Source organism: Lithobates pipiens, unplaced genomic scaffold (genome assembly GCF_037356315.1).
Source record: "Lithobates pipiens isolate NorthernLeopardFrog02 unplaced genomic scaffold, aLitPip1_a1.2 Scaffold_19, whole genome shotgun sequence".
NCBI lineage: Eukaryota > Metazoa > Chordata > Amphibia > Anura > Ranidae > Lithobates > Lithobates pipiens.
In genome coordinates this window covers 108,261,442-108,273,845 of record NW_027507764.1, presented here as the reverse complement: position 1 = coordinate 108,273,845, position 12,404 = coordinate 108,261,442, and the positions used below count along the sequence as shown (strand labels likewise).

Below are 12,404 nucleotides of genomic sequence, written 5' to 3'. Positions count from 1 at the left end.
GTACAGGGGGCTGTACACAGTGCTGCGCCCATTGATGGGGGTACAGGGGGCTGTACACAGTGCTGCGCCCATTGATGGGGGTACAGGGGGCTGTACACAGTGCTGCGTCCATTGATGGGGGTACAGGGGGCTGTACACAGTTCTGTGCTCATTGATGGGGGGTACAGGGGGCTGTACACAGTTCTGCGCCCATTGATGGGGGGTACAGGGGGCTGAACACAGTGCTGAGCCCATTGATGGGGGTACAGGGGGCTGTACACAGTGCTGAGCCCATTGATGGGGGTACAGGGGGCTGTACACAGTGCTGAGCCCATTGATGGGGGTACAGGGGGCTGTACACAGTGCTGAGCCCATTGATGGGGGTACAGGGGGCTGTACACAGCGCTGAGCCCATTGATGGGGGTACAGGGGGCTGTACACAGCGCTGAGCCCATTGATGGGGGTACAAGGGACTGTACACAGCGCTGAGCCCATTGATGGTGGCACAGGGGGCTGTACACAGCGCTGAGCCCATTGATGGGGGTACAGGGGGCTGTACACAGTGCTGAGCCCATTGATGGGGGTACAGGGGGCTGTACACAGTGCTGAGCCCATTGATGGGGGTACAGGGGGCTGTACACAGTGCTGAGCCCATTGATGGGGGTACAGGGGACTGTACACAGTGCTGAGCCCATAGATGGGGGTAGAGGGGACTGTACACAGTGCTGAACCCCATCACTGGGCTCAGTGCTGTATACAGTCCCCTGTACCCCCTCAATATGCTTGGCACTGTATACAAGCCCCTGTACCCCTATCAATGCTCCCAGCACTGTGTACAGCCCCCTGTACCCCCATCAATGGGCTCAGCGCTGTGTACAGTCCCCTGTACCCCCTCAATATGCTTGGCACTGTATACATTCCCCTGTACCCCTATCAATGCTCCCAGCACTGTGTACAGCCAACTGTACCCCCATCAATGGGCTCAGCACTGTGTACAGTCCCCTGTACTCCCTTGATATGCTTGGTACTGTATACAAGCCCCTGTACCCCTATCAATGCTCCCAGCACTGTGTACAGCCCCCTGTACCCCCATCAATGGGCTCAGTGCTGTATACAGTCCCCTGTACCCCCTCAATATGCTTGGCACTATATACATTCCCCTGTATCCCCATCAATGCTCCCAGCACTGTGTACAGTCCCCTGTACCCCCATCAATGGGCGCAGCACTGTATACAGCCCCCTGTATTCCCTTCGATATGCTCAGCACTGTATACAGTCCCCTGTATTCCCCTCGATTCACTCTGGAATCAGACCAACACACACTCAGCTCTCCTCTTCTTCTTCCTTGGTAATCCCCTGCAGTTTTTTTTTTTAATCAAACAAGCTTTATTGTCCATGCATATTGTGCATCCCATAGATGGGGGTAGAGGGGACTGTACACAGTGCTGAACCCCATCACTGGGCTCAGTGCTGTATACAGTCCCCTGTACCCCCTCAATATGCTTGGCACTGTATACAAGCCCCTGTACCCCTATCAATGCTCCCAGCACTGTGTACAGCCCCCTGTACCCCCATCAATGGGCTCAGCGCTGTGTACAGTCCCCTGTACCCCCTCAATATGCTTGGCACTGTATACATTCCCCTGTACCCCTATCAATGCTCCCAGCACTGTGTACAGCCCACTGTACCCCCATCAATGGGCTCAGCACTGTGTACAGTCCCCTGTACTCCCTTGATATGATTGGTACTGTATACAAGCCCCTGTACCCCTATCAATGCTCCCAGCACTGTGTACAGCCCCCCTGTACCCCCATCAATGGGCTCAGTGCTGTATACAGTCGCCTATACCCCCTCAATATGCTTGGCACTATATACATTCCCCTGTACCCCTATCAATGCTCCCAGCACTGTGTACAGTCCCCTGTACCCCCATCAATGGGCTCAGCACTGTGTACAGTCCCCTGTACCCCCTCGATATGCTTGGCACTGTATACAATCCCCTGTACCCCTATCAATGCTCCCAGCACTGTGTACAGCCCCCTGTACCCCCATCAATGGGCTCAGTGCTGTATACAGTCCCCTGTACCCCCTCAATATGCTTGGCACTATATACATTCCCCTGTATCCCCATCAATGCTCCCAGCACTGTGTACAGTCCCCTGTACCCCCATCAATGGGCGCAGCACTGTATACAGCCCCCTGTATTCCCTTCGATATGCTCAGCACTGTATACAGTCCCCTGTATTCCCCTCGATACACTCTGGAATCAGACCAACACACACTCAGCTCTCCTCTTCTTCTTCCTTGGTAATCCCCTGCAGTTTTTTTTTTTTTTAATCAAACAAGCTTTATTGTCCATGCATATTGTGCATCCGGCTTTCTGTCAATGACATCATTACGCAGCAGAGCAGATGTGATTGGCGTGCCTTGTCACCACTCACAGGCTCAGCTGACATGCCGGTTGCAACCAATCAGGCTCGGCGATGGAGCCGGGTTGCCGGGGGCGGGACTTCCGTTGTCAAGGCAAATGTCCGGAGCGGCTGCTGTTTTTGTTGCTGAGTGGTGACCGGTGTGAGCTCCCAGGTAACGGGTCACCTGTCACAGGTCAGGGAGGAGGAGGCCGGGGTAGGTAGAGTTTAGTGTCCTGAGGACAGGAGCTGGGTGATACTTTGCGGCATGTCGCCCAGTGTGAACCTTTCCCCTGTCACCTATCACTGCTGCTGAGTCATGTGTGATAGAGGAGCCCGGGGACCCGCCACCCCCCTCCTCTACCCTCCCACCCTTCTCAGGAAGATGTCCTGGCTGGTGATGTCACACAGGTGACGTCAGTGGTGCGACAGCCTTTGTTCTTCCCCATCACACCATTGTCACCTGTATGAGGTCCCCAGGTGTGGGCTGGATGGTTTTCCTGGTCTCCAGTCTGTGGGCCCTATACATGATGGGATCTCATCACTGTAATGTTATACTGATCGGGAGTGCAGCGGTTGGAGTGAGACCCCGAGGGGGATATGTGTGTCTGATGGACGAGGACCCTTCCCCACAGTCACTAAGATCCTGGATCCTGTCCTGTGTGGGCTCTCCGATATGATCACACTGAGATCCTGGATCCTGTCCTGTGTGGGCTCTCCGATATGATCACACTGAGATCCTGGATCCTGTCCTGTGTGGGCGCTCTCCGATATGATCACACTGAGATCCTGTCCTGTGTGGGCTCTCCGATATGATCACACTGGGATCCTGGATCTTGTCCTCTGTGGGCTCTCCGATATGATCACACTGAGATCCTGGATCTTGTCCTCTGTGGGCTCTCCGATATGATCACACTGAGATCCTGGATCTTGTCCTGTGTGGGCTCTCCGATATGATCAAACTGAGATCCTGGATCTTGTCCTGTGTGGGCTCTCCGATATGATCACACTGAGATCCTGGATCTTGTCCTGTGTGGGCTATCCGATATGATCACACTGAGATCCTGGATCTTGTCCTGTGTGGGCTCTCCGATATGATCACACAGAGATCCTGGATCTTGTCCTGTGTGGGCTCTCCGATATGATCACACTGAGATCCTGGATCTTGTCCTGTGTGGGCTCTCCGATATGATCACACTGAGATCCTGGATCTTGTCCTGTGTGGGCTCTCAGTGTGATTATATCGGAGATCCTGGATCCTGTCCTGTGTGGGCTCTCTGATATGATCACACTGAGATCCTGGATCTTGTCCTGTGTGGGCTCTCCGATATGATCACACTGAGATCCTGGATCTTGTCCTGTGTGGGCTCTCCGATATGATCACACTGAGATCCTGGATCTTGTCCTGTGTGGGCTCTCCGATATGATCACACTGAGATCCTGGATCTTGTCCTGTGTGGGCTTTCAGTGTGATTATATCGGAGATCCTGGATCCTGTCCTGTGTGGGCTCTCTGATATGATCACACTGAGATCCTGGATCTTGTCCTGTGTGGGCTCTCTGATATGATCACACTGAGATCCTGGATCTTGTCCTGTGTGGGCTCTCAGTTTGATTATATCGGAGATCCTGGATCTTGTCCTGTGTGGGCTCTCTGATATGATCACACTGTGACACACACAAAATTGTTTTCAGGGAAGGAGTGTTTGACACAGCTAAATGCTAGGCACGTTTAGCACTTGAACATTCATTTCAATGGCCAGAATGTAAAAATTCTGGCCAATGAAATGAATGCACTCCCACGCGCTTGAACACATCTAAACACGGCTGAATGCGTTTGCAAAACTCAGCTTTGGGCATGTTTTTATTGCTGCATTTCTCCTATCAGGAGAGAGGCGTTCAGAAGAGCAGAGTGTGCATGAGGCCTAGGAGGAGAAAGCTGTACAGTATAACTAAAAGCACAATTCATTCATTTATTTTGGATAGAGTGGAGATGGATTCGATCACTTGTCTGTTTTTATTGCTGTCTGTGTCCCCTTTAGGGAGATCCCCCTCTATTTGTCCTGTTTACCATTGACATCAAAAGTGAAAGTAAAAGAAAATCCCAAGTTTTGGGTTGACATCACAACACCAATAGAGGAGAAAGCTTCCTATTATCATTGAAAGTAAAAACAAAATCCCAAATTTTTGGTTGTTCCCAGAAAAGTAATCAAGGGGAAATCTTCCAATGGGGACACCAGCTCTGGTGACACCCTGGGATTCCCTCACATTGTAGGGATCTCCTCACACTTCCTGTTTTGGGTATGGGACAGGAAGTGAAGGGAAATCTCCCAAATGGGACACAGATCCCAAAAAAAAAAAAAAATCTGACACGAGTTATAACTCTCCCTTACGCAATCCAAAAATTAGTTTTCCCTATAGTTCTGCTTTAAAGTAGAACTACAGGCAAATGCTTTTTTTTTTCTTTTTGGATAGAGTAAGGGAGGGTAACCGCAGTCGGATTTTTTTTTTCCACCATCTGTGTCCTATTGCAGATATTTCACTTTATGTCCCACAGCCAAACAGAAAGCGAGAGGAAATCCCTGCAAATTAAAGGATACCTTCACCTTTTGCAGGTAAAAAAAAATGTGCATTTATTATATTTTTTTCTTTTGGAGCCTGGAAAGCATTGCACCAGAAATCAGAAGAGTGCTGGTGCCATGCAGATCTCCTGAAGACCTGTCAGTATATCTGTATACCTGTACATCCCGTATGGCAGATACACTGCCAGGAACAAATCAATGAACTTCCACAGCACTGTGGCAATTCATTGAGAACTACAAGTCGACAACAGCAAAGGTAGTTAATTTACACACAGAACTGTGTTAATTAATGACGGGCCTTGCGCTGATTTTAAAAAGTGACAGCTGGTACGGGAAACTTCTTTCCATACTGCTGCCACAGGGAGAGAGGGCAGCGGGCAGCATTCGGAACATGTTATATGTTCCACCCTAAAAACGGGTGGAACGTCTAACATGTTCCCATAGGTGAACTTGCCCTTTTAAGAGAATTCCTTGGGGACCCCCAGGTCACTAGAACTAGTGTCCCCATTGGAAGATTTCTCATCAGTTACTTTTCTGGGAACAACCCAAAACTTGTGATTTTTTTTTTTTTCTTTTACTTTCAATGATAACGGTAAACAGGACAAATTTAGAGAGGGAGGGAATCTCCTTAATGGGGACACTCACGGCAATAAAACCTGACAGGTCTCCACTATGTCCAAAAAAAAAAAAAAAAGGTTTGTCTTTAGTTATATTTTAAAGGGGTTGTAAATCTTCATCATTAGATAGAATCCAAATGACGCGGCCGCCGAGGGGGGGGGGGGGGGGGGGGGACCAAGACATAAACACTGTGTCTATGGACGCAGAGTGTATGAGACGGGAGCGCGGCCGCAAGGTAACCCCCTCGGGAGAGAGCTTCCCGAGGGGGCTATCTATTGTGGGGTGGAGCTGAGACAGTCGCCGTGGGACCCCAGAACAGCAGGATCGGGGCCACTCTGTGCAAAACAAACTGCACAGTGGAGGTAAGTATAACGTGTATTATTTAAATTTTTTTTTTTAAAAATGAACCTATAAAACCATTTAAAGCCGTAGTAAGCTCCCATATATATTTTCAGTGACCCCCCCAACATGAATTATGGCATAATGTACTAGTATGCACACCATAATAGCATATTATACCTACCTGCCAGAAAAGCCCTCCATCACTACAGTGTGAACGATCCTGAAGGTCCTGGGTGCGTCCATCTTCAGCCAGTGTTCCTCCTGGGTTCCGTATGTTTAGCCTCTTAAATGGCTGGACAACAATGTCATCAGTCCTGTGCCAAATATGTACGCTGAGCTGTGAATGCGTGGTTCAGTGTACATGGCAGCTGAGAGGCAGGAGGAAGCTTTTATGTCATAAATACCCTGCTTGCCAGTGCGTTTTTAAAATGAGAGTTAAAGTGCAACTAAAGGCAAAACTTTTTTTTACTTGGAGTGGAGATGAATTCGAACACCTGCCAGCTATTATTGCTGTCTGTGTCCCCATTGGGGAGATGCGTCCTCTCTATTTGAACTGTTTATCGTTAACATCCAAAGTGAAAGTAAAAGAAAATCCCAAGTTTTGGGTTTACATTACAACACCAATAGAGGAGAACGCTAACACTATGGAGACCCTAGTTTTGGTGACAACCAGGGATTCCCCACTTCTGGTGGGATTTCCTGTTTTGGCTATGGGACAAGAAGTGAAAGGAAATCTCCTTAATGCGACACAGATGGGGGGGGGGGGGAAGTCTGACAGCAGCCATTTGATAGCTTGACAGTTCATTGGCACAAGCAACTGTGACAGTTCTTATTTATGTCATGCCTTGAATGACACTGTTTTGGGAAGTGTGTAAATTGATGGGTTAAGTTCCGATTTAAAGCGGAGTTTCACCCAAAAATTGAACCTCCGCTTTTCGGAACCCTACCCCCCTCCGTTGTCACATTTGGCACCTTTCAGGGGGGAGAGGGGGGCAGATACCTGTCTAAGACAGGTATTTGCACCCACTTCCGGGCATAGACTCCCACGGGAGTCTATGCCTCTTCCTGTCCCGCCGCGATGTCTGCTGGGACACGCACAGGTCCCAGAGACAGCGCGGACCATTCCCATTGTGCTGCGTGGCTCGCGTATGCGCAGTAGGGTAGCAGGAAGTGATTTAAAAAAAACTATGTATCTTAAATATTAAATCCACAAAAACAAGAAATCAAAAAGTTTGGACAAAAATAAAATGGGCTAACTTTACTGTATTTTTAAAATTCATTATAAGTGTATTTTTTTCCCCAAAAATTACATTTGGAAGACCGCTGTGCAAATACTGTGTGACATAAAATATTGCAACTGCCATTTTATTCTCTAGGGTCTCTGCTAAATATTATATATATAAATATATATATATATAAAAAATATATGTTCTAAGTAATTTTTTTGCAGAAAATACTGGATTTTTACTTGGAAGTAACACATGTCAGAAAAGATTTAGGCCCCTTTCACACTGGTGCGGCTCTTCAAAGTTGCGCAATTTTGCTGCGATTTTGACAAAACAGTTGTACGACTGTGGAACTGACTTTGCCCTGCGAGTTGAAGTCTGACTTCAATGAGTAGGGATCCGACTTTGATCCCCGACAATGCCTTGATCCCCGACAATGGCAGGCACTGTCTGGTATGAATCTTTTGGGTGAACTCCCTGCCAAATAAAATAAAAAAACAGCATGTGTTCCCCCTCCAATACCATACCAGGCCCTTCGGTTTGGCAACTTGACAACGCCGGAAAAACGACGTGGGGTCCCCCAAATCCATAACAGCCCCTTATCCGAGCACACAGCAGGTCAGGAAAGGAGGTGGGGACGAGTGAGCGCCCTCTCCCCGACCCATACCAGGCCGCATGCCCTCAACATGGGGGGGAGGTGCTTTAGGGCAGGGGGGTATCTGTGGCCCCCACCCCCAAAGCACCTTGTTCCCATGTTGATGAAGACAAGGGCCTCTTCCCGACAACCCTGACCGTTGGTTGTCGGGGTGTCTGCGGGCAGGGGGCTTATTGGAATCTGAAAGCCCCCTTTAATGGGCGGGGGCCCAGATCCCTCCTGTGTGAATGAGTAGGACAAGTCGTACAAGTGTGAAAGGGGCCTCAGTCTTTAAATGGCTAAACTGAGATCTTCTATGCACCGGAGTTCATTTTTTTGATAAGTAGAAACATTCTATCTCTTTGCTTCTTTTATCAGCGATGTTCTCAGACTTGGCAGGCTGCCCAGATAGGAGAGACTCAAGTCGCTCCGACGGGGAAACTTCAGGCGACTTGCATTGACATATATTACAGAAGTAATTTGCAAGTCGCACTGTGCAGGGTCATGCTGAGTTGCCCCGCAAGTCGTATCGCCCCTTTGTGAACCAGCTAGTGCATAAATGAATCGGCTTAATTTGAAGCACAAGGGGCCGATGCCGATTAATTAAAAAATGCCAAAAATCGGCCGATATATTGGTCGACCTCTAGTAAAAACACGTGTCCGTGTGAGGTCTGCTAAGGGGTGGCCTGATGGAGGAAATGGGCACAGGACACGGCCAGAGCTCGCTGATATGGAGGAGCAGGGTTTTCTATGGTGACAATGATGAGATCCCTTTTCCTCTACAAATGTGACATCACAACAATGCATTCCATACGGCTACAGAGCTAGACACCCCATATGGAAAGGGCCTTAATCATGTGTCCCAGACTTCTCTTTCCCTGCTAATTTCTCTAGAACCCCATTCTAGACATTGTCAGACATTCTCCAACCATGATGGACCTTCAGAACTCACTTTTGTTAGAACCACACCATCCACCCCCGTCCCAATACACCACTTTCCTGAACTTCGCCTGCAGACATAAGTTCTGCAGATTTATCGATATGTTGTATATATCTTAGCCCTTTCAGGAGAAGAGCTCTCTTGACTCCTCTATTTGTGCAAGTTTTAAAAGTTCTGTTCTGGTAGAATGTGGAAGGGTTATAAATATTTGTTTTGGTTTTTATTGCTGTCTGTGTGCCTCCTGGGTAGATTCACCCCCAGTGTTGGCCCTGTGACCATTGTGCCTGATATGCCTCATATAGAGAATGATGGAAAATCCAAAAATTTTAAGTTATTGCTGAATTGGGAATAATGAGGAAATCTTCCGGTGGAGAAACCTGATTTGGTGATTTAGATGGTCGCGGAACAAAAAACAAAACAAAACAACAAAACGGATTCCTCCATCCACACAAACAAGGTGGCTGTCGGCATTCTCACCAGCAGAGTCATTGTATTCTGACAGTGGGACTTCCTCTACTGTCAAAATACACTGATCAGCAACTGCAGCCGATTCGCTACAGCTTCTGATCGCCAAAAGCGCACCAGCGTTCTCACTGACAAAAGTTGGTCTAAAGATCGACTTCTGTTGAACAGGAACAGCTATACAAAGATCAAAATTTATCTGGTCCCTGCAGAACCGGACAGATTTTGATCTATCAATGGCCAGCTTTCAAGAGAGCTTTTCTTACTTCCTGCTGTGTCTCTGGAACAGGCAGTAACGAGAAATCTCTCCTTCAGCTAAATCAAAAAATAAAACCTGATGGGTTTTAACTTTTTAACCATTCATTGCTCTAAACATAATTTAAGGCTCGGTTCACACTGTGGCGGGCCGCAGAAAAAAGGTGCATGTGCCATGTGATATCCCTGTGGTTCCTGCAAACACGCTACGGGCTGAGATGCATGGGGGTGCCATTTGTCTTGTAAAAGCAACGTGATTTTGTTGCGAGTGTGGGAACAGGTGTGATTCCTGCACCCACAACCAGCCCAAAGACTGCGAGTAAAGCCCATACACACTATCAGTTTTTCTGCTGAGTTTTTCCTTCAGATTTACCAAAACCATATACCGTATTTATCTGCGTATAACGCACACTTTTTTCCCCCTTTAAAATTAGGGGAAAATCATGGGTGCATGCTATACACCGATCCCCTGCCAATTGTGAGCCTGTAGGCGGCTTTCGGCCATTCTTGGCAGCTGGTGGTTGAAAGCCGCATTTTTAAATGGCAAAGCTGAACATAACACTGACAAGGCTGCATGACAAAGCTGCAAATGACACTGACAAAGCTGAATGAAAAGGCTGCAGATGGACACTGATAAGGCTGCATTGATGGGCATTTAAATGTAAGTTTTTTTTTTTTTTTTTTTTTTTTTTTTCTTCCTTAACCACTTCAATACCGGGCACTTAAACACCTTCCTGCCCAGACCAATTTTGAGCTTTCAGCGCTGTCGTACTTTGAATGACAATTGTGCGGTCATGCTATACTGTACCCAAATGAAATTTTTATCATTTTTTCCCACAAATAGAGCTTTCTTTTGGTGGTATTTGATCACCTCTACGGTTTTTATTTTTTGCGCTACAAATAAAAAAACACAGAAAATTTTGAAAAAAAATGTTTTTTTTTGTTTCAGTTTCAAAACGTTGTAAATAAGTAAGTTTTCTCCTTCACTGATGGGCACTGATGGAGCTACACTGATGAGCACTGATAAGGCAGGACTGATGGGCACCAATGATGTGGCACCAATGAAGTGGCACTGATGAGGTGGCATTGATGGAAACTGATAAGTGGCACTGATGGGCACTGATAGGTGGCACGGATGGGCACTGATGGGCACTGATAGGTGGCACTGATAGGTGGCACGGATGGGCGACACGGATGGGCACTGATAGGTGGCACTGATAGGTGGCACTGATAGGTGGCACTGATAGGTGGCACTGATAGGTGGCACTGATGGGCGACACGGATGGGCACTGATAGGTGGCACTGATGGGCGGCACAGATGGGCATGGATGGGCGGCACAGATGGGCATGGATGGGCAGCACAGGTGGGCACTGATAGGCGGCACAGGTGGGCACTCATAGGCGGCATTGTATTGTTATACTGTACTAATGGATGCCAATCAGTGCCAAACAATAATGCATGCCAATCAGTGCCCATTGTGGGCACTGATTGGCATCCATTATGGGCACTGATTGGCATCCATTGTGGCACTGACTGGCATCCCTGGTGGTCTAGGGAGGATTACCTTTTGCTGGGCATCCCTGGTGGTCTGGTGGCGTCCCTGGTGGTCCAGTGTGGGCATCCTCAGTCGGAGACTCTTTACCGAGATCGTAGTTGCCGGATGTCAGACTGATCCCCGGGGGCGCGCAGCGGCTCATAATCCTGATCACGTCATATGACGTCCGATCAGGATTATACAACCACTTTGCCACCGTCAATAGCCTATAGGGCGGGCGGCAAGTGGTTAAAATTCCCTCCTAAACTTGGGGCGCGTGTTATACGCCGGTGCATGTCATACGCCGATAAATACGGTAATATGAGGTCAAACCTTAGGAGTTTCAATTTGTATACAATCAGACAGGCCCTTGCACTACATGGTTTTGGTAAATCTGAAGGAAAAACTCAGCAGAAAAACTGATAGTGTGTATGGGGCATAAGTGTGAACCAAGCCTATAGTACAACTATATGCAATTTTTGTAATCATGGAAGTGGCTTTGTTGACATGTTTGTGATGGTGCCAGCTGTGAGACTGTCACCCCTGTTTGTGTTTCGTTACTTATGCAGGCCATACATGGGTCGAAATTCTGAACGATTTGTCTTTTGAAAACTTGTGCGTTTTTTAATCCGATGGTGCCACCATTGATTTCAAAATTTGACCAACCAAGCCTTCAATTTCACCTCGTGTTGTTATGGAAAAGAAAATTTGTGGCCTGGAACCTTCTTTTCTTTCCAGGTCACAGCTCATGCACATTTTTTTTTCAATTATATTTCTGGCACAATTCTCCCATCATTGATTTAGAAATAATTTTTGTTTTTCAAAAAAATTTGATGGCCGCATGAAAATCGGCTGTTGCTGCGGCTCCACCAATGGTCAAAAATTTGAATGATTATTTAAAGGTGCGATTTTCAAGCAAAAAATTGTTGAGAATTCGACGTGTATGGCCGGCCTCATTGATCTGGAACAAGCACAAAGTCAGTGAAGGTCCTGTTCGCTTGATGACCCATTGTGGGTCCAAATAATAAAGGAAGGATAAAAATTACAACCTGAAGCTCCCAACTTTAAAATAAGTCGGCTACAGCAGCAGTCCATCCTATCCAGACAGGTTCCTTCTAATTGAACAAAAATCCATCCTGTCCGTCACCTTTTTGATTCCTTAAGAAGGGGGCGTGGCCAACGGTGACATTGTGGAAATCCAGAAAATGTCACCCTGGGAAAAGGGGTCTTAGTGTCTCTGAAATATCAGTGGCTTTTATTTTCTCTTTTGTTCAAGATGTGTTATCATTGCAGCTAAGAATTAAGTAGAGATTTGAGGACTTTAACTCCTGATGTGCTACCCATTTTTGCTATTTTAGGTTCTTGCTCCCGTTATTGTTGCAGCCCCTGCACAGAGTTGTGAATTGTGCTGAGGCTGTATATAC

The 12,404-nt window shown here is 47.4% G+C and overlaps 1 protein-coding gene across 1 annotated transcript in view; it reads left to right on the top strand.

The window, feature by feature from the left end:
- The first annotated feature begins 2,417 nt into the window (after positions 1–2,417).
- The window catches only part of UBE3C (ubiquitin protein ligase E3C), a 177,323-nt gene continuing 167,336 nt past the window's right edge, over positions 2,418–12,404 (top strand). Inside the window, exon 1 of the mRNA XM_077491145.1 lies at positions 2,418–2,562. The gene's annotated coding sequence lies outside the window, so the exon portion shown is untranslated. The remainder of the gene's footprint in view (positions 2,563–12,404) is intronic.